Source organism: Notechis scutatus, chromosome 3, assembly GCF_049901735.1.
Source record: "Notechis scutatus isolate UNSWTSFEM ecotype Mainland chromosome 3, rNotScu1.2, whole genome shotgun sequence".
NCBI lineage: Eukaryota > Metazoa > Chordata > Lepidosauria > Squamata > Elapidae > Notechis > Notechis scutatus.
Genome location: NC_142011.1, coordinates 204,719,982 through 204,743,589, shown reverse-complemented (window position 1 = coordinate 204,743,589; position 23,608 = coordinate 204,719,982). Strand labels below are relative to the sequence as shown.

The window sequence follows — 23,608 nt, the reverse complement described above, 5'->3', positions numbered from 1 at the left end:
GAAGCTAATACATGAACACCAGCCTGCAGATCTGATGTCAAAGCACTGGACAACCTCCAGAGGGCAGCAAAGATGCAGAAAGAAGTGTTTTGCTGGCCTCTAGTGGTCACCAGGCTCCTTGCAGCCCAAATTTGATATTCTTAATCTATTCAATAGTTTTATTATTTATTTATTTATTTTGTCAAGCGATTATAAGATAACAGGTATAAGTATAAACATAGTTATGAACACATGAAATGGATACATATAAGAAAAATAAAAAGAAACAATAGGACAGGGACGATAGGCACATTGGTGCACTTATGTACGCCCCCTACAGACCTCTTAGGAAAGGTCAATAGTAGACAGTCTAAGGTTACTTATACCTATTATTTTGTAAGCAATTGACATAAATAAATAAATAAATAAATAAAATTAAGTTTTTGGGGTTTGGGGAAGAAACTACAGAGTCAGGTATAGTACTCCAGACATTGACCACTCTGTTGCTGAAGTCGTATTAGTTGACAACCTTCTCTATTTCAGGGAAAATATATTCTGTTGTTTGAACATTCAATTATCTTTTAAATATATGAAATTGTGAATAAGACATTTAATTTGAATTTTCACTGTAACCATAGTATTTAACCTGGAATGGAATCCCTGAATCCTCAACAGCTGGTTGTTCTCCTAGGTCTCGGGGCAGTGTTTTTCTGGAGCCCTGACTGGTAGTGTGATATGTGGTTTTCCAAATTCATATTGGTTGCAGTGTCTTGGGGTCATGTGATCAGTTTCTGCGACCTTCTGACCAGCAAAGTTAATGGGGGAAGCCAGATTTACTTAACAACCGGGCTACTAACTTAACAACTGAAATGATTCACTTAACAATTGTGGCAAGAAACAATGTAAATGGGACAAAATTCACTTAACAAGCAAGTGTCTTGCTTAGGAACAGAAATTTGGGGCTGCGTTGTGTCATAAGTCGAGAACTACCTGTACTGGTACTGCTTAACTTACAAAAGTTTGTTTAGTGTCCGTTCGAAGTTACAACGGCACTTATGACCGTTTTTCACACTTATGACTGTTGTAGCATCCTCATAGACATGTGATTTATATTCGGAGGCTTGGCAACTGACTCACATTTATGATGGTCGCAGTGTCCTGGACTCATGTGATCCCCTTTTGTGACCTTCTGACTAGCAAAGCCAGATTCACTCAACAACCATGCTACTAACTTAACAACTGCAGTGATTCACTTAATAAATGTGGCAAGAAAGGTTGTAAAATGGAGCAAAACTCACTTAACAAATTTCTCACTTAACCATATAAATTTTGGGCTCAATTGTGGTCGTAAGTTGAGAACTACCTGTAATTTGAACATGTTAAACCTTACATTAAACACTTGCTTGTACTTGCATTTCCTCCATAATAACATCAGAATTCCGAAAATCCTGCCCTTAATCAGAATTTTATTTTTTGTCATTAATATTTACTCTCCTGAAGTAAAATAGGAGGTGCTTAGCTACTAAGCTGTCAAGGGCAAGACTGCTATTTTCATCTTCTGCTTAAAACTATTCTCCCTCTGTAACATCCCTACACAGCAACTGAAATTTTAATGACTGTTATGTTGTAATTAAGTTCAGTGTTATTTTATGGGTTATACAAGTACAACAGGATTTATCGGTTTATTAAAGACTTAGAAAATTAAAAGAGGCAATGCCATGGCTGGGAACTATTAGTGATAGAAGTCTAGATACTATATCAAGCCCCAGAAATGCAAAATGGATGTTCCAATTAATTCTTGCTGTTGGTAAATTCACACATTGAATTAAGCAGTTTGTTTGGAGTGAAGGTACTATGAAGCCTGCAATTGTGGTTTGTTCAACAAACCATCATTAAAGTTCATTATATTATGTACCACTATTATACTAAATATTGAAATTTGGAGCCAGTTTGGTCTAGTTACACAGGGGTTCCCAAACTTGCCAACTTTAAGACTTGTGGCCTTTAACTCCCAGGTCTATAATTCTCCAGATCTGGCAAGGCGGGTAGAAACTTCATGTGGTTTATTTTAGCCTGGCAGGTATTTAGTTTTCTAAAACATGGTTTACGGCTAAGCTTGTTGCTGTATTTATTTATTTTGTCATGTTTATGTGGTGTATATTGGAGATGGTGCAACTGAATTTCATTCTAATGTATGCCGATTGGTGTACATTCAAAGTGACAATAAAGTAATTCTAATAAGCCCTGTTCACAGTGGCTTATTCAAGGAACGGGAGTAAATCATGGTTTGCGGTCATGCGGGCCACTGAAAGCAATTCCTAACCTGCCAATGGTATGTGAGCCATACAGACGCTGGTGAGAGCTGGATTAGCAGCACCCATTCTCTCCAGGCCTGTCCTACCTCACAGGGTGGTTGTTGGAAAACCCAGCCGGACTGCTTTTGTTTAATTTACTTTTACTTTATTGTCGTTGCACCTCCTACAATGAAATTAAATGCCCTCTTCAGTGTACATTATGACTTATAAAAATTGAATGGAAAAACTCCTAGTATTGCATTCATATTGCACTACTATACACTATTGCAAAACAATGAGGGGTGGGGCTTAAAGAGGCTCATCGTAAGGTCATGGCTGCAACTTTGGCTTTGCACTACAATGAGGCGCGTTTGGAGGGAAAGCATTTGAATGGGAGGACCTGAGGTCAACTCCACCACCCTCCACACAGCGCCCTCTTCGGGGGGCGACGCTGACCCTCAGCCTACTTCGCGGGGATGTTGTTAGGAAGGGAGGGAGGGGGAGAGAGAGAGAGAGATGTGGGACGCTCCTTCAGCGTAAAGAGCAGGGCGAAAAGGAGGAGGAGCCTCTGCTCCCCTCGCGCCGCGCGTCCCACCCGCCCCCTTCGCTCGCGCCGCTGCCCCCCCACACCCAGGTTTCTCGCAGCCATCTTCGCCTGGCGCTGCGCGTGCGCGTGCCGGCTGTCTCTCTCTCTTTCTCTCTCGCGCGCGGCCGCGCCGTCTCCCATCGTGCAGCGCGCCGGGCAGGGAGGGGCGGGGCGAGGGGGAGAGTGTGAGGCAGAGTCTGAAGCGAAGGGGGAGCGGCCTGGAAGCGGCCGCCGGGCGGGACGGCGGGAGCGCTGGCTGAGGAGGAGGCGGAGGCGGCCGCCGGGCATCCCTGAGGGCGCGTCTCCCTCGCCTTGGCCGCCCTTCCTTCCTTCCCTCCCTCCCCTCCGCCTTTGGCCGCCTCTCACACAGACACACACACACACACACACACACACAGCAGCTGCGCCGGTGAGTGAGGGAAGAGCGTGTGAGGGGAAAACCGGGAAGTGGGGGGGCGTGAGAGTGAGGCGGCTGCGCCTTACGGGTCTGAGGGGTCGGGAGGGAGGGGCCCCGGCACGTGCGGTTGAGGGGAGGGGGGCTGCCCTCCTGCCTCGGCGTGTGGGGAGAGGGGTTGAATGGAAACGGGGTGAGTGGGGGCGGGAGGAGCCCCCCTCTTCCCGGCGGGTCCCTCGGGCTTCCCGACCCGGCTTCCCTCCCTCCCTCCCCTCCAGGGAAAAGAGGCCGGGCGGGGGCGGAAATGCGGCTCGCTGGACCTGCGGACCCCCGCCCGGGAGGTAGGGCTGGCGGTGGGTCCGTCCGCGCAGGCCCGGCTGTGGGCCGTTTTTTTTTTTCTTTCCCTCCCCGGGACTCCGGACCCGGACCGCGTCCCCCTCCCCCGCCTCCTTCGGCTCTCGGGCAGACGGAGCGGAAGCGGTTGAGGTTTCTGCGGCGGCTCGTCTTCCTCTTCCCCGCGGAGACTTTCTGGTTCTTGGAAAGACGCGTCCGGGGGACGGTCGTGCCTTTCGAGGGAAGCAGCCCTGATTTGTCCTCCCTCGCATCCTCCGGGTTCACCCACGGGCGGACGGGGAGAAAAACGAGACACGGGTTGAAACGTAGCCTTGGACTCTCTGCTACACGTCCCTTGGTTTCCAGCCCTGCAAAAAAAAACCCTTCCTGGTTTTGAACCCGGGTTAGTTCATCTTTCGCTCTGGTCCTGCTTGGGGTCTTGTTCCTTTCATGGTGTGGTGTATTGCTAGGATAGTCCTCGACTTACGACCGTTTTTCACCCTTACGACCTTTGCAGCATCCCCCAATCCTGTAGTCAAAATTCAGAGGCTTGAGAACCGGTTCCATACTTAGGATGGTTGCTGTGCCCCAAAGTCATATGATCCCCTTTTGCGACCTTCTGACAAGCAAAAATCAGATTCACTTAACAGTCAGGTGACTGACTTATCAACTGCAGCGATTCGCTTAACAACGGTGGCAAGAAAGGTTGTACAATGGGGCAAAGCTCACTTAACAAATGTCTCACTTAACAACCAAAATGTTGAGCTCAATTGTAGTCTTAAGTCAAGGACTACCTGTACTTTGGGAAAGGCTTCCTTCCCTTCCCTGTTTTATTCCATATGTGTAGCACACAATACAGGTAGTCCTTGACTTAATGACCACAAATGAGCCCAAATTTATGGTACTAAGGAGATGTTTGTTTAGTGAATTTTGACCCATTTTATGACTTTTCTTGCCATGGTTGTTAAGTGAATCATAGTGGTTTATAACCTGGTTAAGTGAATCTGGCTTCCCAATTGATTTTGCTTGTCAGATGGTTGCAAAAGGGACCATGTTGGGACATAGCAACGGTCATAAATATGAACCAGTTGCCAAGCATCTGAATTTTGATCACATAATCAGAGATACTGCAAAGGTCATAACTGAAAAATGGTCATAAGTCAACTTTTTTCAGGGCTGTTTTAACTAAACAGTCACCAAATACCTGTATTACTAGGACTACTTTGTGGAAAGTACTTCCCTTTCCTTCCCTGTTTTATTGCAAATGCACACAATATGCACAAGATATAAATGCTGGACGCTTTTACACTTGGCGTAAGATCTGAGTCCAGATAATGCTGTATAGTAGAAATGCTATCAGTTGTGATTTTGGATTGCATTGTTGGTGATGAACATCTGTACTACAAACTTTCCAATCCCCTTTCCCACCCTGAAATCCACATCTGGAAGTAGTTTAGATTTTCTTTCCCCTAACAACATCCTTAAACAATAACCAGTATATACATGGCATGATTAAATTTATAAACAGATTACTTGAGCTCACAAAAGAAAGGAAGGTAATATTAATTTGCTTAGTCGTGTTGTCTGGCAAATCTCATTCTAGTTATGACGAAAGATGAATGATTGCTTCCTTGCCCTTATCCTCTTCCCTCTGGTTTACTCAGCTTGTCACAACTGTCATTTTTGCTGTAGGCCTGATAACTACAACTTTTGGCTTAAATCTTAATGGTGCTGGGTCTATATATAACTGAGCAAGACAACACTTGTTTCCATTGTGTACCTGTTTGCATATTTAGGATCCTGTGATAGAAACCATTATCTGTGATTCTCCTTCTCTTTGCAATTCTTAGGACTTGTTTTGATGTAGCAGCGTCTCCTCCATCTTTCTCGACATTCAAGGCAACCTCCATCTTTGCAGAGAGTTGACAGATGCCAACTACAATTTAATTTTAAAAACCTAGCCATCATTTATATAAAGCAAACTGTCAGTGAATAAAGGTTAAGAGAGGACACAGATGTCCTCCATTCCCCAGAAGTGCTCAAGTGCCAGACAGTATTAGGCATTTAATGAACTGAATGGGGAATTGGTGACCCATGCTACATTCTGTGTTGATATGGGCAACAACGGCACCTGCTAAAATTCCCTTCTCTGCACCACAACTAATTAAGTATTTAAGAGCTTTTGTTCTTGATTGTACCTGGTTACCTTAGTCCAGTGGTGATGAAATCATATCCTGTTTTCAAGGAAATGGCTTGATATTAAGAGCCAGTTTTAATAATTTCAAACCAGAAGAGATTAAATCTTTGTGTCTTCTAAGGAGACATTCAGTTTGCAGCCATTTTAATCATAAATGGTAATCCTTTTCTATTTTTGTTTTGATAGACAAGTTGGGGATTTTCTGAATGTTAATGTAACCTAACTATTAAAGGAATGCTTTGCACACATTTTAACATTATTTTAGCTAGATTAGCATATTTTAAATGTTAACCTAAATTTATACTGAATGCTGGAAGTGTTTACTGGTGAACTATGAACTTGTAAGAAGCCAATTTGGATAATGATTTAACTTCCTAGAAAGGTATTGTTTGGACTGGGATATCCTGTGGTTATTTGAACATAGGATCTCTTGCCCTGTGTGTAATCAAGTAGAGATTGGGTCAGTTTGTACATAACAGGAAGCCATGGATTCCTGCTCTGTGAGTGAGTTGTGGTTGTACTGTAGCTCCTTCTTTCCTTTTCCTTCTGTTTTGCATGCCAGGGAAGGAAATGTGAAACTTGCAATTTGAAATAAATCACGTTTCTTTAAAACCAAAGTGCAGAAATTATGGTTTGTTTAAACCAGTTTCAGAGTCTGGTTTGTTCACTGAGTTTTATCCAGCCACAGAACTGAGTTTTGGCATAACAGTGCAACGTGATGTTGGAAGCTGAAAAGCCATGTTTTCTTGACTTCTGATTCTTGGAAAGGAAAGGTGTGAGACTGGGATTTATTCTGTCTGGATTGGATCATTACAATAAAACAGAATGACAGAATATCAGGATTGGACATTTACTTTTGAGCTTGTTGAAGACAGGGATAGAATGAACTCGTAAGACCAAGGACTGTTTCCACATGCCACAGAAAGATGAGTTTCTAAAAGTAAGGATGTTTGAGCTGAGCCTGATGAACACAGATTTGCGCAGTTTTTCTTGTAGTACGGAAATTGTCTGGCATTCTCTTAATATAAGCTTTGGGGATTTTTTGGGGGGGCGAGGAGGTTCCTCCTAATCTAGTCTGCAGCTTTGACATTTCTGATGTTTTCCCATCTAAGTATTACTTTGGTTAACTTCGCTTAACTTCCAAGTTGACCAGATGCTATTACCTGTAGTTATACACACACAATCAGGAGAGAGAATACTTTAACATGGCCTAGTGTAGCCTTCTCAGTCTCATAATTGGCACTTCACATCTTTCTAGTGTGGTGGCTGTAGGGGTGACGGTTTTTCTGTTTTTGGCCATTTAGAATAGCCCAGGTAACTGAGGGCTTTCTTATGTTATCATTTCATTTGTACCCACCTAAATAAGTGTCCCTTTCCCAGGTGATTGGGAAGATTAATCTATAGCTTTGCTTTTATCATTTGAAAGCTAATTTAAAACCATTGTCATATTCTCTATAAATGCTACTTTTTCTTCTCTTAATGAAAAGTATTTTATTATCAAACGCCTGTGCAGAAGTTAATTGTATTTTTGCAGAAGCAATTACTGAATTGAATAACTTTGCCAGTGCATTTTAATAATCAAAAGGCAACAATTTTTAAGTTCTGTTGTCATTGCTCAGTCTGTCTGTTCTTGGTAGACTTACAAGACACAATCTATTAGGTCCAGTTCTGAATACATGCAGTATTTTGCATCTTTTATCCTTCAGATGAGCAGCTTTCATTTTCAGAAATTCTGATTTCTTCACTCTTCTATTTTTTTCCCCTTTGTGGACTGTTTTTTGGTTTAGTTTTCTAAAAAATACTCCTAGTATTTAATTTTTGTGTGTGCTCTTTTAGTCACTCAAGTGTACATTAACAATAGTTAGCCTTTCAGGGGAAACTCAAAAGAGGATTTATCTTCTTTTTCTCAGAATAGGTTTTTTAAAAATCTTTTTTCTTGAGCAGGGAACCTCAGTCAGCATGAAACTTTAGGTTTGATTTTTCATAAGTTTGCTTCTTAAATTTTCTCCCATGGTTCCCTTTTTTTTTAATAAGGGTGTGCTTGGAAAGTGCTGGTGTGTGTATTGTGTGTGTGTGTGTGTGTGTGTGTGTGTGTGTGTGTGTGTGTGTTTATGTGTGTGTGTGTATATATATATATATATATATATATATATATATATATCTTATATATATATATATATATATATATATATATATATATATATATATATATAATATATATATATATATATATATATAATAGTCTCTTTCTTTCTTTTTCTTTTCTTTCTTTCCTTTCCTTCCTTCCTTTCGCTATTAGCTTGGCAATACTGTAGAAAGAAGATTAAGAGGCATAGATAGGAACACTTCCTATTCCTAGCTTGGTACTAAAAACTTCCTCTGTTATTTTGGTGGAAGGGAAAAGGCAGAGTCTTCCTAATACTTGAATACCTTTGCTTCAGTTATTAAGCCAGAATTACTGGATTGAATTCATTGAAACTAGTCCAGGGACAGTGAAACAAGTTACATTTGTTTGTGGTCTAGTAGATAAAATAAGATTCCCCAAACAAATTTAAAACTTTTCTAATGCCAAGCTGCTTTTAAGTAGAAACAGATTTCAAAAATTCCTCTTGTTCCTAACTTTGAGATACTGCTGATCCTTTTTTTTTGAGTGGGGCAGTTGACAAGTTGTTTTATATTCTATTTTTGTAGTAAACATTTTACTCTAGTTTTAACATACTCTGAATTATAGATTGTAGATATGACACTGTAAAGGTAGTCCTCGACTTAACACTACAATTGAACCCAAAATTTATGTTGCTAAGTGAGACAGTTAAGTGAACCTTACAACCTTTCTTGCCACAATTGTTAAATGAATCACTGTACTTATTAAAATTAGGAACATAGTTGTTAAGTGAATCTGCCTTCCTTATTGACTTTGCTTGTCAGAAGGTCGCAAAAGGAGATCACCTGACCCTAGGACACCACAACCGTCATAAATACGAGCTAGTTGGCAAGCGCCTGAATTTTGATTAAGTGACTATGGGGATGCTGTAACAGTCAAAAGTGTGAAAAACAGTCATGTCACTTTTTCCAGAGCCATTGTTACTTCAAACAGTCACTGAATAAACTGTTGTAAGACAAGGACTACCTGTAAATGACACTGTAGCTGGTAAGGATATGAATATGAAAAAGGAAGCGCAGGGGATACAGTGCATATTTTTTTTTCTTTCAGTGGCTTTGTATTTTTCTTTGCGACTTGTCTTAGCTTCTAGCATCAGCAAATTGGTCAGCCAGTGATATTTGATGACATACAACAAAAATACCAATGCTGAAAATGTTATAGATTCATTTTCAGTTACTATATAATTTCAGAGAATTACTGTCATTATATTAAAGAGGTGCTGCCATTTCCGTTTTTTATAGTTTCGGCTGTTTAGAATCCGAATTTTCGGATGGGGGGGATTTGCTTTAAATTTAATCATAGGTGGGATGTAAATTAAGGACAGGTAAATAGAAAGTACTAGGACTGTGCGGTGACTTTAGATTCAAAGATAGAAAAATACTTTTGGAAATGCAAAGAATGCAGTACAGCTGTGTGATCCTGGGGAGATGGACATGTGCCTTAAGATGGTCCAGGCAGGTACTACATTCATGTATCTCTGTGCAATCTAAGCATCTTTTTGCCTTTACTTGGTAATTCTAATGCCAGGGCTCCTGAAATTAAGTAGAAAAACAGAAAAATGCCATAATACTGAACTCATCAATTGGGATCTTTATTTCTATTTTTTAAAATGCAATATACAAAAAGTAACAGGGCTGTTAATTTATTTTCTAGCCTATAAATACTTCATTCAGGATAATGAATTGAGGCAGCATATCTCGTATTTTTTTCTGTATGGCATATTGTATTTCTCTTTGTGGAGAAAGCCTGAAAAGTTCTCATTCTTTCCAGCTTGCTTTACAACTGGGGTTTTAAAAGTGTTCAACAGTAGGGAGCTGGGACAAACCTCTTTCAGGATTATATAGTAGGTACTATATGTTTTCTGTTTAATTTGGTTTTTTTTTTAAAGTTTTTGGGATAGTGTTAAATTTTGAATAGTATTTATTAGGAGAAGTTAGTCATGAGTGAAATCTGATTTCCCCCATAGATTTATTATTTAATTATATGTAGCTAAAATTAGATATTCTTTGTGCAATTTCACCTTTGGAAAGTTTCCAATATCTATAGCCAGCTATTTTTTAAAATAGATTGTACAGTACTAAAAGTAGCCTGTTTGAAAAGATGTTATGAAGTCTCACTGACTGGAGGACTACTTCATTCAAAATGTAAGCGTCAGTTTTCCTGTTTAGTTACTACAAAAACATACAATTCTTCACAAGGGCCAAAGAAAGAAATAAAATACGGAAGCAAGGCTTCTTGAGAAAAAGGTACGTGTTCAGAACTGCGTCTTCTCTGTTGGTGGAAAGCCATCATCCACAAGTCACTATGAAGAAGTTGCACAATATGTGTTCAAGCTTAAAAATTCTATTCGATGTGTTGTTTTCAGAGCAGGTCTTTTCTGAAAAAAAATCAGCTGTTATGGTTATGTAGAAAGCATGTTGGTGATCTTATGGAAGGTGGTTTAAATCCTCATGAAACGTATAGATCATTTATTATATAGCTGACCATATATAGAATAGAATAGAATTCTTTATTGGCCAAGTGTGTTTGGACACACAAGGAATTTGTCTTGGTGCAGATGCTCTCAGTGTACATAAAAGAAAAAGATACATTCGTCAAAGAGTCAGGAATCATCAGGTACAACACTTAATGATAGTCATAGGGTACAATAAGCAATCAAATCATACTAGGAAAGAGTCAATATAAATTGTAAGGATACAAGCGACAAAGTTACAGTCATACAGTCACAATGGGAGGGGATGGGTGATAAGGAGTGATGAGAAGATGAATAGTAATAGTAGTGCAGACTTTGTAAATAGTTGGACAGTGTTGAGGGAATTATTTGTTTAGCAGAGTGATGACTATTAAGTCAATACATGACTTTGGATGGCTAACTAACAATCCATTAAGATTGTCCAGACAAAAACAGCATGACGCATTTGGGGTAATACAAAGGCACACAATTATCACCAAGATGGGTTCACACATAGCCAGGCCCCCCCTGGCCAAGGGAAGAAGGCTGCAAGACTTGTGAAAGTTCCATTCATGGGGCCATTCAAATATTAAGAGAGATTGGTTCTATAATAGAAAAGGCATGCTTTCGGAGTCTTGTTGAATATTATTGTTTGATAGAAATGAATCAGAGCAGGCCATACTGTCAGATCTTATGGGACAAGCACAAGAACTGCAGAGAAGAGTCTTGCAAATAACCTTGTATTAATGAAGGAGAATATTTGTAGCTCAGGGTTGAAATGAGGGGTCGTCCTTGGTGCCTCTGAGCTTGTTCGTTTTCTTGTAGATGTTTGATTACCCAAACTAGGAACATCGTCAATGCTAGCCTAGTTACCTAGTTTGGACAATGAAACATCTGCAAGAAAACAAGTAAGCTTAGATCCCTCAAATAATTTTATGCACTGAAAAGAGCCTTATAGATGATGATCAGTACCTTGAATTAAATCTGGAAGCCAGTTCAGCTCACAAAGCAACTGTATTATATGGGTGTACCAAGGCATACACATAAGTACTTTTGTGTATTTGTGCGTCTGAATTCTGGATCAGCTGTAGCTTCTCAGGTTTTCAGGGGCAGTCCAGATAGAGTACATTGCACTAATCCAGATGAAGAGGAGGGGTGACAAATCCTGAGTAACTGTGAGAAGGGCCCCTAGATGAAGAATAGGTACACTTGACATGTAAGATGAATTTATTCAAAAGCTCTCGTGAGTCATGGTTGTCCTATGCACTTTGAACAGGAGCTGGCAACCTTCTAGAAAGACTCCTAAACTGCAAACTTACTCTGCTTGAAGGCATGCTACTCCCATTCAGAACCTCAGATCCTGATCGGGGGTGGGTGGGGGGTGGGGTGGGGAGTCCCAAACCCACAGCTACTCAGTCTTTTAGGCTTGAGCAAAGTACTCCTCATCTGTTCATCCACAGCATCTAAGCCCAATTACCTGTCATTTTCTGGGAGGTTCTTGGAGATGTGGATCTAGAACACAGCATCCTCAGGACCAGCAGGTTTGAACTTTCCCCAGATAACTAGGAAATAACCATGTTTTAGTCAGCTTACTGGATTTGAGACTTGACTGTAGCTCAGAGTTATTCTGAACAGGTTTATCTGTGAATATTCCTCACAGGGCATGGTAGATTTTCCTCTGGCCCAATTGCCAAGCATCCAAATTTTGTTTGTGTGACCATGGAGATGCTGCAATGGGTCTATGACAATTCGCCACGGCCAACTCGCTGCGGGACAGGAGTTATACTAATATCAAAGAAATGGTGGAATAGAATCATTAAAGAAAGGATGCAAAAAGAGGGGCAGAATGAAATGCGAATGACCAAAATTAAAATGATTTTCTTATTTATTTTAAATAAATTGAATTGTTAAACTGTCATGCAGTAAGTTGTCCTGTGGAGAATGGGCCATGGCGAGTTGTCCCATGGCGAGTTGGCCACGGTGGTAAGTGTGAAACATTGTCATAAGTCAATTTTTTTCAGTGCTGTTGTAACTTTGAATGATTGTGAATGAATGTAAGTCAAGGACTGCCTGTATTTCTATACTGATGATGTCCATGGAAAGGGGAGATGGTGGGTAGAAACAATAATGTGGGATATTGATGCAAATGTTTATGAGAGCCTTGCTGTTAATGGTCCTTCAGGATATTTTTAAAAAAGACTTAATAGAAACAGCTTGAGGGAATGGCTAGGCAAGAGGCCAGAGAAACCAAGGTCAGTGTAGAAAATGTAACTAAACCAATGAGTCATATCTTTTCCCCCTTTTTTTTGTGAGCAGTGAAAGTTAGGTCATCGCAAAGTATGTAACAGGCAAGACTTTTATGGATTGCAACAGTCATCAGATCTCAACAGATTTCAAACATAGGAAAGTTGTATAAAGTTTGTGCTTTGTAGTGTCTGAATATATAAAACAATTTGGTATGTTTTCTTGGAAATTGCAAGTGCTTTCCAGAACAAAAATGCATCTTCTCCATATTTGTGGACATTTCTATCCATAGACTTCCTGTTTCTCTTCCAAGAGAGGAGAGAGTAAATTAGGTAATAAACGCTAATTATTTCTTTATGGTAAAAGACCAGAAACAATATTCAGAAGTAAGCAAGTAAAGAGAAAAAGTACCTGATTTTGATAATAAAACATAAATCTTAGGTGATGTGGTGCTGGTATTCTAGGTTTGAGGTTCTTCTGCATTTATTCATCTTAATGTCATTAGCAATTTAAAAAGAAAATGGAAAATAATCTACGCTATTGTAATCCATAGAATAAACTAATAGACATCCAGGCAAACACAATTAAAAAATCAGCAATAAAACTCTATACAGGCTTGAAAGGTAGATTTAATAGATTGGCAAATTAATTAATTAGAGGTGGGAAATACTAAATCATGTAGCTAAATGGTAAGGATGAAATATAAACATCTATTGTGTGATTCATACATCATTTCACAGATTCTGTTTTTGCAGTCACACAGATACTAAAAAATTGGAAAGTAGACTGGAGAGTTTTCTATAGCAGAATGGGCTTGTGATGATGGTGTATCAAGAACATTGTCTTTCGGAATTACAGAGCCTTTCCACTGCTGTTGAGATTCTTCCTGTCTAGCATGGGTAACATTCATTTGACACTCATTTGTTTAACTTTTAAAAGGATGTGAAGGAAGGAAGCATATTGTGATTTTGACCCCTCTCTTACTAACTTATTTTTATGGTGCTTCTGAGAGTTTCCTTCGAATATTTTAACAAACATTTTTGGTCAAAATTATTTTCTGTTTTACATGCTGTAACTAACATGGAAAATACTGAAACTGTTATTGTATTGATCATTTTATGATGTTAACCGACCAGTCACTTGTATGAGATGGGAGACTATGCAAGTATAGAAAATAAATTAAACCAAGCCATTTAAAATGGATAACATGTACTATTAAGCACTATTTATTGTTACAGAAGTCTATTCTATTTAGCTCAGTAAAGAACCTTCTTGCATTCAGCCCCTCTGCCCACCCTGCATTTATACTACTTCATCAGCTACTGTTTATAAGGTAGCTGGTCAGTTCCTCATGCCTTGTATGCCATCATCTGTCTTTTTATTTTAGTAGGCCATTCTGCAGTGCGCATATATTATTCCTGATACATTTGAACATAGAAATAGTAATAGTGGCTGTAGCAGAACCAGGTAAGGAACTGAGTCATAATGGCAATTGCTTTGTTACTAATAAAAGTGTGTAATAGAAAATGTATGAATCACTAAAGAGAAGTCTTCCGCTATATCTTCAGTTTTTCAGACTGAAGGCCAAAACCCCACTTTCCCACAGAACTGCTTGGTAAATGCAGCTTGGAAATAGCTAATAGTAATGCATTGCCTCCCTCCCCAAAGAAGGGCATCATTAACTTTAAACTGATTTGACACGAGGGGTTTTTAGAGTAGGGCGACTCTTGTATTTATTGGTTGTGTCTAGTCCTCATCAATTTTGTGGGCCTGTATTCATCTAATGACAAAATGGGTAAAAGAGTGATTGCTGGACTAAGGATATAATTTCATATTAATTAGGCTTTTAATGATCAGGTTACTCAAGTGTAATGTGTAAATTATTGTAGCAGTCTGATGACACCTGTGTTACAAATAGTGTGCCTGTAGATGAATAGAGACAGCTGTGTTATTAACAAGGCGGCTTTTGTTGTCAACTAAAGAATAAAGCTTTTCATATTATTCTCTGATTCTGTCTTTTAAAATGTTTATTATCTAAAGCTAAAATACAGGCTTCATTTTATTATCTCCTTTATTGATATAATTATGGATTTCGGAACTGAATTATTTTCACAAGCATTGAATGTGTAGTTTTGTTTTGTAGTATTCTTACTGAGTAAAGTCTCCATTTTGAGCTCGACTTCTGACCCCTCTGTGGACGTGTCGTTTTCTTTGAGGTCAGCCAGGTGTTGCCACCTGTTAAGAAATGGGGTGCAGCAGGGCTGTTTCACAAAGTGCACTGGCATGAGCAAGCACACCTCTTTGAAACATTATTAGAGAATCTTTTGCAGAAAGCTTTGTTGCAGCTGTTTTGAAGGCTTTCCCTGATTGTCTGCATATTATGTGTCCATTCGTAAGACGCTTCCACTGGGACCGAGCTTGAAGTGTGGATCAAAGCAATCAGTGCGGAGCCTTTCAGAGCATGTGGCTGCTTTAATGCTCCAAGGAAGAATGCTTGACTGATGTTGGTGCAATTTATGAAATACTGCACCCTCTTCAAATATTTTCATAACACTTTCATATAGCTTTAATTCTGAAGCCAGCCCCTTTGTGCTTCTTTTTGCTGGGAAAATCAAGAATCAGAAACATTTCAATGAATGAATAAAACTCATATTACTAGCATTAAAAGCCTTTTGTAACCTTTTGATTGTTGACTGCTGTGCTGAAGATACAGACCTGTATATAAAATATTTTCATATTATTAACAACAAAATCCAGGTTAGAAGTAGTAATCCTTATTATGGGTGAAGCAATTTGAATTTGTAGCCTTTTATCTTTATTGATACCGTGTTTCTCACAAAATAAGGCTGGGCCTTATTTTTTTTTGACCCCCGAAAAAACGGCTAGGCTGTCTTTTCGGGCGTGACTTAATTCCCCTCCCTTGCATCCTCGGGTGGGCGGGCGGCGACAGTTTGGATGTTGACCTCGGCGTTGGTGGGGCACTTCGTATCGGGAGACCTTCCGCCACCGTTGCTTTCCCTTCTCCATTGCTACCGCAGCGTTAGAGCAATGCTGCGGCGTTGGCGCAGCCACGTGCGGCCAGTCAGGGCTCCTCCCTGCAACTGGAGCCCTGCAGAGACACTTGCTTCAGGCGCTCCTGTCGCCGCCTTCCCTTTGCCTTCAAAGGTAAAGCCAATTCTTTTAAAAACGACACCCTACTACAACAAAGCCTCCCCTGCCCGAAAGGGCAGCCCAACCCCCCATGGGGAGGCGAATCTCCCGGGGTCGTACCGCAGGATCGGCCCACCTCGGGAGAAGCGCCCTGCCGCCATCCTTGCCTGGCGCCGGGCAGAGTGCGAAGAGCTTCGCCTGGGGTGCCCAGCGCAGCTGACAGGTGGGCCCTCCTTCCTGGCAGCAGAGCTCTTACCAAGGCAGCGAGCACCTCCCCGCCGGACCCTCCGCTCATCCCACCAGGGCCGCGCCAGAGCTGTGCGGGCTGGGCAGAGCCAGGAAGCGAGCCGCGCTGCGCGCCCGCCTGCCAAGCAAAAAAGCCGGGCCGACCTGAGCTTGTCTTCCTTCCCAAGTCCCTCCAGCGCAAACCCGAAGGTGCCACCGGAAGAGGCTGCCCAAGGCAGTGATAGCGCCCACCCGTCTGTGGACAGGGAGGTGAGGTGATGGCAGCGCTGCTTCCCTGGCTGGCAGAGAGAGCACGAAGCCCCGTCTTTACACCCCTTGCCCAGCCCGTCCCTGTCCCCACGCATCTCCAAATGCGCCGGCAGCTCCAAATGCTGCAGCGGAACGGGCATCAGGCAGAGGCGCTGACTCGGCGGGGCTCAGCTCGGAGGAGGACGCGGTGCAGGCCGTCGCCTTGCCTCCCTGTCCACGGATGGGTGGGCGCTATCACTGCCTCGGTCGGCCTCTCCCGGTGGCCCCTTCGGGTTCGGGCTGGAGGGACTTGGGAAGGAAGCCAAGCTTGGGTCGGCCCGGCTCTTTCGCTTGGCAGGCGGGCGCGCACCCACGGCTCGCTTTCCCAGCTCTGCCCAGCCCGCACGGCTCCAGCGCGGCCCTGGTGGGATGAGTGGAGGGCCCGGCGGGGAGGCGTTCCCTGCCTTGGTGAGAGCTCTGCCACTGGGCAGGAGGGCCCGCCTGTCAGCTGTGCTGGGAGTCCCAGGCGAAGCTCTTCGCGCTCTGCCCGGTGCCAGGCAGGGATGGCAGCTGGGTGCTTCTCCCGGGGTGGGCCAATCCTGCGGTGCGGCCCCGGGAGATTAGCCTCCCCATGTGGGGTTGGGCTGCCCTCTCGGGCAGGGGAGGCTTTGTTGTAGTAGGGTGTCGTTTTTAAAAGAATTGGCTTTATCTTCGAAGGCAAAAGGAAGGCGGCGACAGGAGCGCCTGAAGCCAAGTGTCTCCGCAGGGCTCCAGTTTCAGGGAGGAGCCCTGGCTGGCCGCACGTGGCTGTGCCAAATGCCGCGGCGTTGCTCTAAACGCTGCGGCAGCAAGGGAGAAGGGAAAGCAATGGTGGCGGAAGGTCTCCCGATATGAAGTGCCCCACCAATGCAGTTAGCACCATGTCCGGGCATGCAACAAAAGTACTTCCTAACGGCAAGTCCCCCCCGCCATTCCCCCCCCATTTCTCATGTTTAATATGGGCCTTAATTTGGGGGGAGGGGCTTAATTTGATTTTATGCCAATAAAACATGGTGGGGCTTCCTATTGGTGGAGGCCGTATTGTTGGAGAAACATGGTATTAATCACCCCCCAAAATCTGGATAAGCTACTTCGTTACTTTTTATTTTTTGTTCCTGGAGTGTGGGAAAGTATTCTAGCTATTAAAGCTTTCAGGTTGTATTCTCTGTAGATGATGTTGGGATTGTTGAGGAATTAGATTATAAAGGACTTTGAATATTCTATTGTTTGATGTCGGTAGCAAATATTACATTATTTGTATACCATTTGCAAAAGACATAGAAAATACTCTTTGCTGCAAACTAAAGTTTATTTGTATTTTGGTGGCCCAGATTTGGTAGCCTTAGCTATAGTCTTTCTTGAGTTATTTGCCAGGAGCATACAAATATTTTAACTTTATAGAGTATGAAGCTTTCTGTGTTAATTAACTCAGTTAATTATATCCTTCAGGGCAGAAGGCTGTTCTGACAGAAATATTAATTTAATTGTCATTGGTACATTAAAGGTTTTTAAAAATATTTTAAAATAAACAACACTATCAAAATCTGTGGTATCCATGCTTGAACATGACTTTGGACAGTATGAGGGCTGTCTCTACCAATTCCAATATTTAAAAATATTCACCTGCAGTTTATTTGTCCCTTTTCCCCTGGTTAATTGCTAAAAACAAATGAAAGAATTTTAGTTTATTTTTATTATGCATGGATCCTTGTTTTAAAAAAACCCTTTCCTTTTTTACGTTTAAAGGGCTAAAACATGGAAGAATAATAGCAGCAAGCAGATCAAAATGGCAGTTCAAACCTTACTTTGCAGCAAAATATGACTGCATCAACAGTACACAAACTCATGAAGAGATAGAGTGTGCACCTGTACCCTCCAGTCCCCAAAAATATAGCAGGCTCCTGCATTCTAAAATATCCACAAATAAAAGGACACAACAGATTACATAGAGTGTGATTAGGAAAGAATGGTAACAAGGTCAAAAATTGCAAAAGAGCAAATCAAAACATAGAATTTTAGAAAAGATAATTGGATTGTGTTGATGATGACTTGCTGAGTTTAGATAATTCATGGTCACGCTGCACATGGCCTTCTGTTCCATTCAATAAATTAAAGAGTTTTCAAATGCCGTTTTTTAAAAGAGGAAGATGCTTGTTTTATATGTAACTGGTATATTGAATCCCTGTTTCCGCAGGAACCAAAGACATCCAGATAATACATGAGATTAAGTGGTTAAGAAGAAGCAAGCCAGCATATACTGAACATTTTTGCGTGAATTTAAGCACAGTCTTGCATGCACATGTACAGTTGTGTTTCATTGATTTTGCCTCCAGCATTCTTTCTCCTTTTCTTTTCAAGGTCACACATCTTAATCTGATCAGGACTAACTACTTCTTCATAAGAATTGTTTCATAAGAATTTCAATTCATTGTATACATGTTGTGTATTGACAATAAATGTTTGATTTTGATAATTTTGTTACCAAAAAAAAAGGGATTTACTTGGCTTCTAGGGATTCAGGTAATGTGCAACAAGTATGGAAGGATATTCATCTTTTTTTTCCCTGTCTCTGGTATGTTGCTGACCAGAATATTTTCATGGCCATACCTTATGTGTACAACTGGTGATAGCTGTTGTCTCAGAAGAAATTGACATGATACTAAAAATCAGTTATTTAACAGTAGTTACCTTTACCTGCCTTCACCAGCAAACCTTAATGTAGGGGTGTCAAACTGGCGGCCTGTGCACAGGCCCCGCCCACCCCAGTTCCACGAATGGGGAAAACGTTGCACAATGTCACATGATGGCAACGTGACACGGCGATTGACACCCATGCTCTAATGTTATTTTCTCTCTGACAATCTAACTCTTTGAGCTATAATACTTTGGAGGATGGGGGGTTGGGGGAGGATTTTAATTTCAGATCTTGTTTTGAGAGAGAATACAGGTTCTTCAAAGCCCTAAAGACCTTAGTTAATTCCCAAGCCTTGGTTTAGTTTAGGTGGATGGAGAGGCTCGTTAGATATGTTTTTGCACTGAGTGACCAGATTCCATCTTGTTTTGTTTTGTATTGTATTTTTGTTATTTATTACATTATGAGCTGCCCAGATTTGGTTTGGAAGTTGGACTGTGCCTAAATTAAATTATATAAATGAATATAAATTGTGTGTCTAGAAGTGCTACGGAGAGTCAGCAGACTAGAAATTAATTGGAATGATTCTCACAAATATTTGGAGGGAGGGTTGGGGGGGGAGGGATGGAATGTTCTTTTAACGTAAAAAGAGCAAGGGAATGGGAGTCAAGGAATTTTTCTCTCTTTATCCAGTGAATTCAACCAGTCACCATGCTACGCTAAGGGAAAACTCAGTCTAAACCAAAAATAAACTAAAGTAAATAGGCTTGGATCTGTGGAGGACACATCGGGGCAGATAAGCACCCCAATACTTAGTACCAGTCGCCCTCAGTCCAGCAGAATTACTAGTCCAGCTTTGAGTCCAGCTGTCTCTTTCAGTAATGTATGGTTTACTCTTCAGTCAATCTTCCTCCAAAGGCGGAGTCAGAAACGCTGCCTCTGTGTCAAGTGCTCCTTAAATCCTCTTGGTTGGCTCTATAACTCCACTGTGATCCCTGTCCTCCAAGATTAATGCAGTAGCATTATGAACATGAATGATTCCACCTGCTGTACTGGTCTAGACAGGAGAATGTGAATAATTCTCCAGTTGCAAGACACATGAAAACCTCCAATCGCAGTTGCAGAAACCAAACCAAACCAAACCAAAACCACCCAAATTCAGAAATATTTCTGAAATGCATCCACATTTTGGTGAAATAAAACACTCCTTGCAGCTTGCTTGTTTTGACTTTGATACAGACTACTTGAAACTAGCCATTCTGAGGGACAGAACAGCTTGTTCATGGAATGTTCTGCTAATCTCATTTAACTATCATCATCTGGGCAGGTAAACCCTTCACTAACAACTCTGTTTTGCCTGGATTAAGCTTCGGTTTCTTGGCTTTCATCTTGTCTGCTTTTGTAGCCAGGCATTATTCAGCATGTCAGCTGTCTAGTAGTGATCTAAAGTACCAGAGGCAGGAGGAAGCATCCTAGAATTGTAGAATTCAACTATAGTAAGGAATTTTGGAAACTCTGTAGCCCAGGGTTGTCCCACCTTGGCAATTTTTAAGAACTGTGGACTTCAACTCCCAGAATTCCTCAGCCAGCAATGCCTTAAAATTGTCAAGGTTGGACACCCTTATTCTAGCCTGTTGCTACTGTAGTGATCCACTTCTTCTGCATCCCCAAGAGAAGGCCATTCACTCTTGGTTTAAACATTTTAAGCAAAAAAGGAGCTACCTTCTTTCTGAAACAGTCTGTTCTGTCACTGTACCATTTCACAGGAAACAGGACCTTCTTTCTTATAATTTAAAATCCATTTTTATTTGTCCAAATTTTTGGTATGAGTTTGTAAACGAGTGAAGGCAAATATACATGTACTGGGGATAAAGTTTCAGGATCCAATTTGAGTTGGTTGTTTAGTTCAGGGGTCTCCAACCCCTGATTTGTGGGCCCACACTAGTCCACATAAATATTATGCATAAAACAGCCTATTACACACATTCTAGACAGAAGTGGTATTCAGCAGGTTCTGACCAGTCCTGGAGAACCGGTAGTGGAAATTTTGAGTAGTTTAGAGAACCAGCAAATACCACCTCTGACTGGCCCCGCCAACCCCATCTATTTCCCTGCAGCCATCCTTTTTTTCCAGATTAAACCTAACCAGTTCCTTTAACTATTCTTCATCAGGTTTTCTTCAAGGCGTCTTATTGTCTTGCTTGCTCTCCTCTTGACACAATATTCTAGATCCAGTCTAACTAACACGGAAGGAAGCCATGTCTGATGTTCTCAAAAGCCAGAGAAGTTCAGGAGAATCAGACTGGGTTGTATCCTTTTCCTGGGAAAGATAATTCAACAGGGTGACCCAAAACGTGGTCCAAATATTGATTGAACCGGATCTAAAAAACCCTGAAAGGGGATATTTAATTATTTATTTATATTGCTATATTTTTTGCAAGAACTCGCAGCAGTTTACTACAATGAGAACAGTAAAAATGAATTAAATGGAAAAACCACAAATCAGAATATGTAAGAAAAGAAAATGGATTACTTCCCAAATACTCTGCAACTTTTTTACTGACTTCTGAAAGGCCATCATGATGGTTAGCAATCAGGTCCTGGGTGGATTGGAGGTGTTGTCGAAATACAAGAACTGTAACTGGAAAACATTGATTAATAGTTCTACCTAACGTTCACATCTTGGAAATGTGAGTTCATTAATTGAATTCATCAAGGAACATGCATCCTAGAATTATTTAATTCTTTGATTATCATTTTGTTTTTTCAGAGTTGCATTATGAGTAGTGCTTGACTTACGACCACAATTGTGCCCCAAATTTTTGTTGCTAAGTAAAACATTTGTTAAGCGAATTTTGTTCCATTTTATGACCTTTTGTGCCACAGCTGTTAAGTGAATCACTGCAGTTGTTGAGTTAGTAGGTTGTTAAGTGAATCTGGCTTCTCCGCTGACTTTGCTTGTCAGATGGTCACAAAGGGTTTTCACATGACCCCAGGATACTGGAACTGTCATAAATATGAGTCAGTTGCCAAGCATTCAAATTTTGATTACGTGACCATGGGGATACTGCAAAGGTCATGTGAAAAATGGTCACAAGTCCCTTTTTTCAGAGACGTAACTTTGATTGGTCACTTAATGAACTGTTATAAGTCAAGGATTACATGTAGTTTCCTTTAATGAGCCTAGACCAAAGGTCTTCAAATTTAGCACATTTAAGACTTGTGAACTTCAACTCCCAGAACTCCTGAGCTAACATGACTGGAGGAGGAATTCTGGGAGTTGAAGTCCGTAAGTCTTAAAGCTGCCAAGTTTGAAGATCCATGGCCTAGACAAATCATTCGTAGTAGGGAGGAATCTGTACTTCTCTAGATGCAGCTGAGAATCTTTTTTCTACCGAACGTGGAGAACAGTGGGGAACATTAGTTAACCACAGTTGGTTGGCTGAACATGTCCAAGCACCTCGTCCAAATGATTGAAACGGAAATAAAGTTGTGTTCTTGTGATGCAAATTGCACCTCTTTTGCATCATAAGATGCCAAAAACGATTTCCTTTATTGTTGCTTTTGTACAAAAGGTGCTTGTCAGCACAAGGCTGGCTGCTTTACTCCATCTCGTGTTACTAAGTCTATATATGTGAAAGTCATCTAAAGAAGTGAGACCAGGTGGGGCCTAATCATTTTAGATTGAACTGACAGAACTGTAAAATCTTAGTCATGCCAAATGTCTTCCCTTTACTGCTATCTAAGTGTCTAGCCACCCTGTCATTGGAAACTCCTGAGGTTTCTTCAATGGGCAGTTGAATATTGGCTTTTTTTTTTTTTTTTTGCATTTGGCACATTATGCATGCAAATGTTTGCTGAGTGTGGAATTTGAGAAATGATAGTAGCATACTGTAGGTCAAGTTGGAAAATAAGTGAATGAAATAGATATCACATTTGGTTAATTTGTAGATTTGACTAAGTAAATGTGGAAAAAATTGCTCTTGATTATTTGAACTGTGGTAGTGCTTCTGTGACATGAACTGTGAAAAGAGTTTGGTCTAAAAACAAGTATCTGAGATGGCTTGTACGTTATTAATACATTTTAGGTGGAGGGGGAGTCGAGTAGGTGAACCAGATTGCATTGTATGTCATCACTCACTTACCCAAGATCCATTCAAGAATTTACAGTGCCAAAGTATGGAAACGTAACCATCAGGGATGGTAAGAAACCTGATAAATTTGGTTTGGTAGATATTTCTAGGTATTCAATAAAATAGCTTAGATCTAATGTAGAAAAGAGTGACTTTACAGATTAATGGTCTGGCATAAGGGAGGCATAATCTCAAAATATTTTGCTTTGAAAATAAGAAATATGAAAGAGTGGTAGAGAACAATATTGTGGCAGGGGCTGTTTTGGAAGGAAAGAGCAGGAAAACCAGCCTTGTGCACAAGGATTGCGTGGTCATTTCTCATGATTTGATGCTTTAGTTCAAAGCGAATAAAGTCCTTTTAATTTAGTCTGAGTTTCTTTTTAGGGCTTAGACACATTCCATGACTTGATAGGAAACTCTAATCTGAAGAAAGTCAAGCCTGGGGAGCTACAGTTAGAAGCATCTTCAAAACTCTTGGGTGTGGCCCTTAGAAGCTTCCAGAAATTGTTAATTGAAACTTTAAACATAGCAGAGAAA

General features: G+C 41.0%; 1 protein-coding gene across 8 annotated transcripts in view; it reads left to right on the top strand.

Annotated features, from left to right (window-relative positions):
• Positions 1–3,042: 3,042 nt before the first annotated feature.
• Positions 3,043–23,608, top strand: part of PTK2 (protein tyrosine kinase 2) — a 216,056-nt gene continuing 195,490 nt past the window's right edge. For 6 of the 8 annotated variants that reach the window (XM_087962247.1, XM_087962245.1, XM_087962241.1 and 3 more), the window contains exon 1: positions 3,050–3,268. The gene's annotated coding sequence lies outside the window, so the exon portion shown is untranslated. Of the gene's footprint in view, positions 3,269–23,608 lie in introns of all 8 variants that reach the window. The other 2 variants (XM_087962246.1, XM_087962244.1) reach the window with 1 other exon arrangement.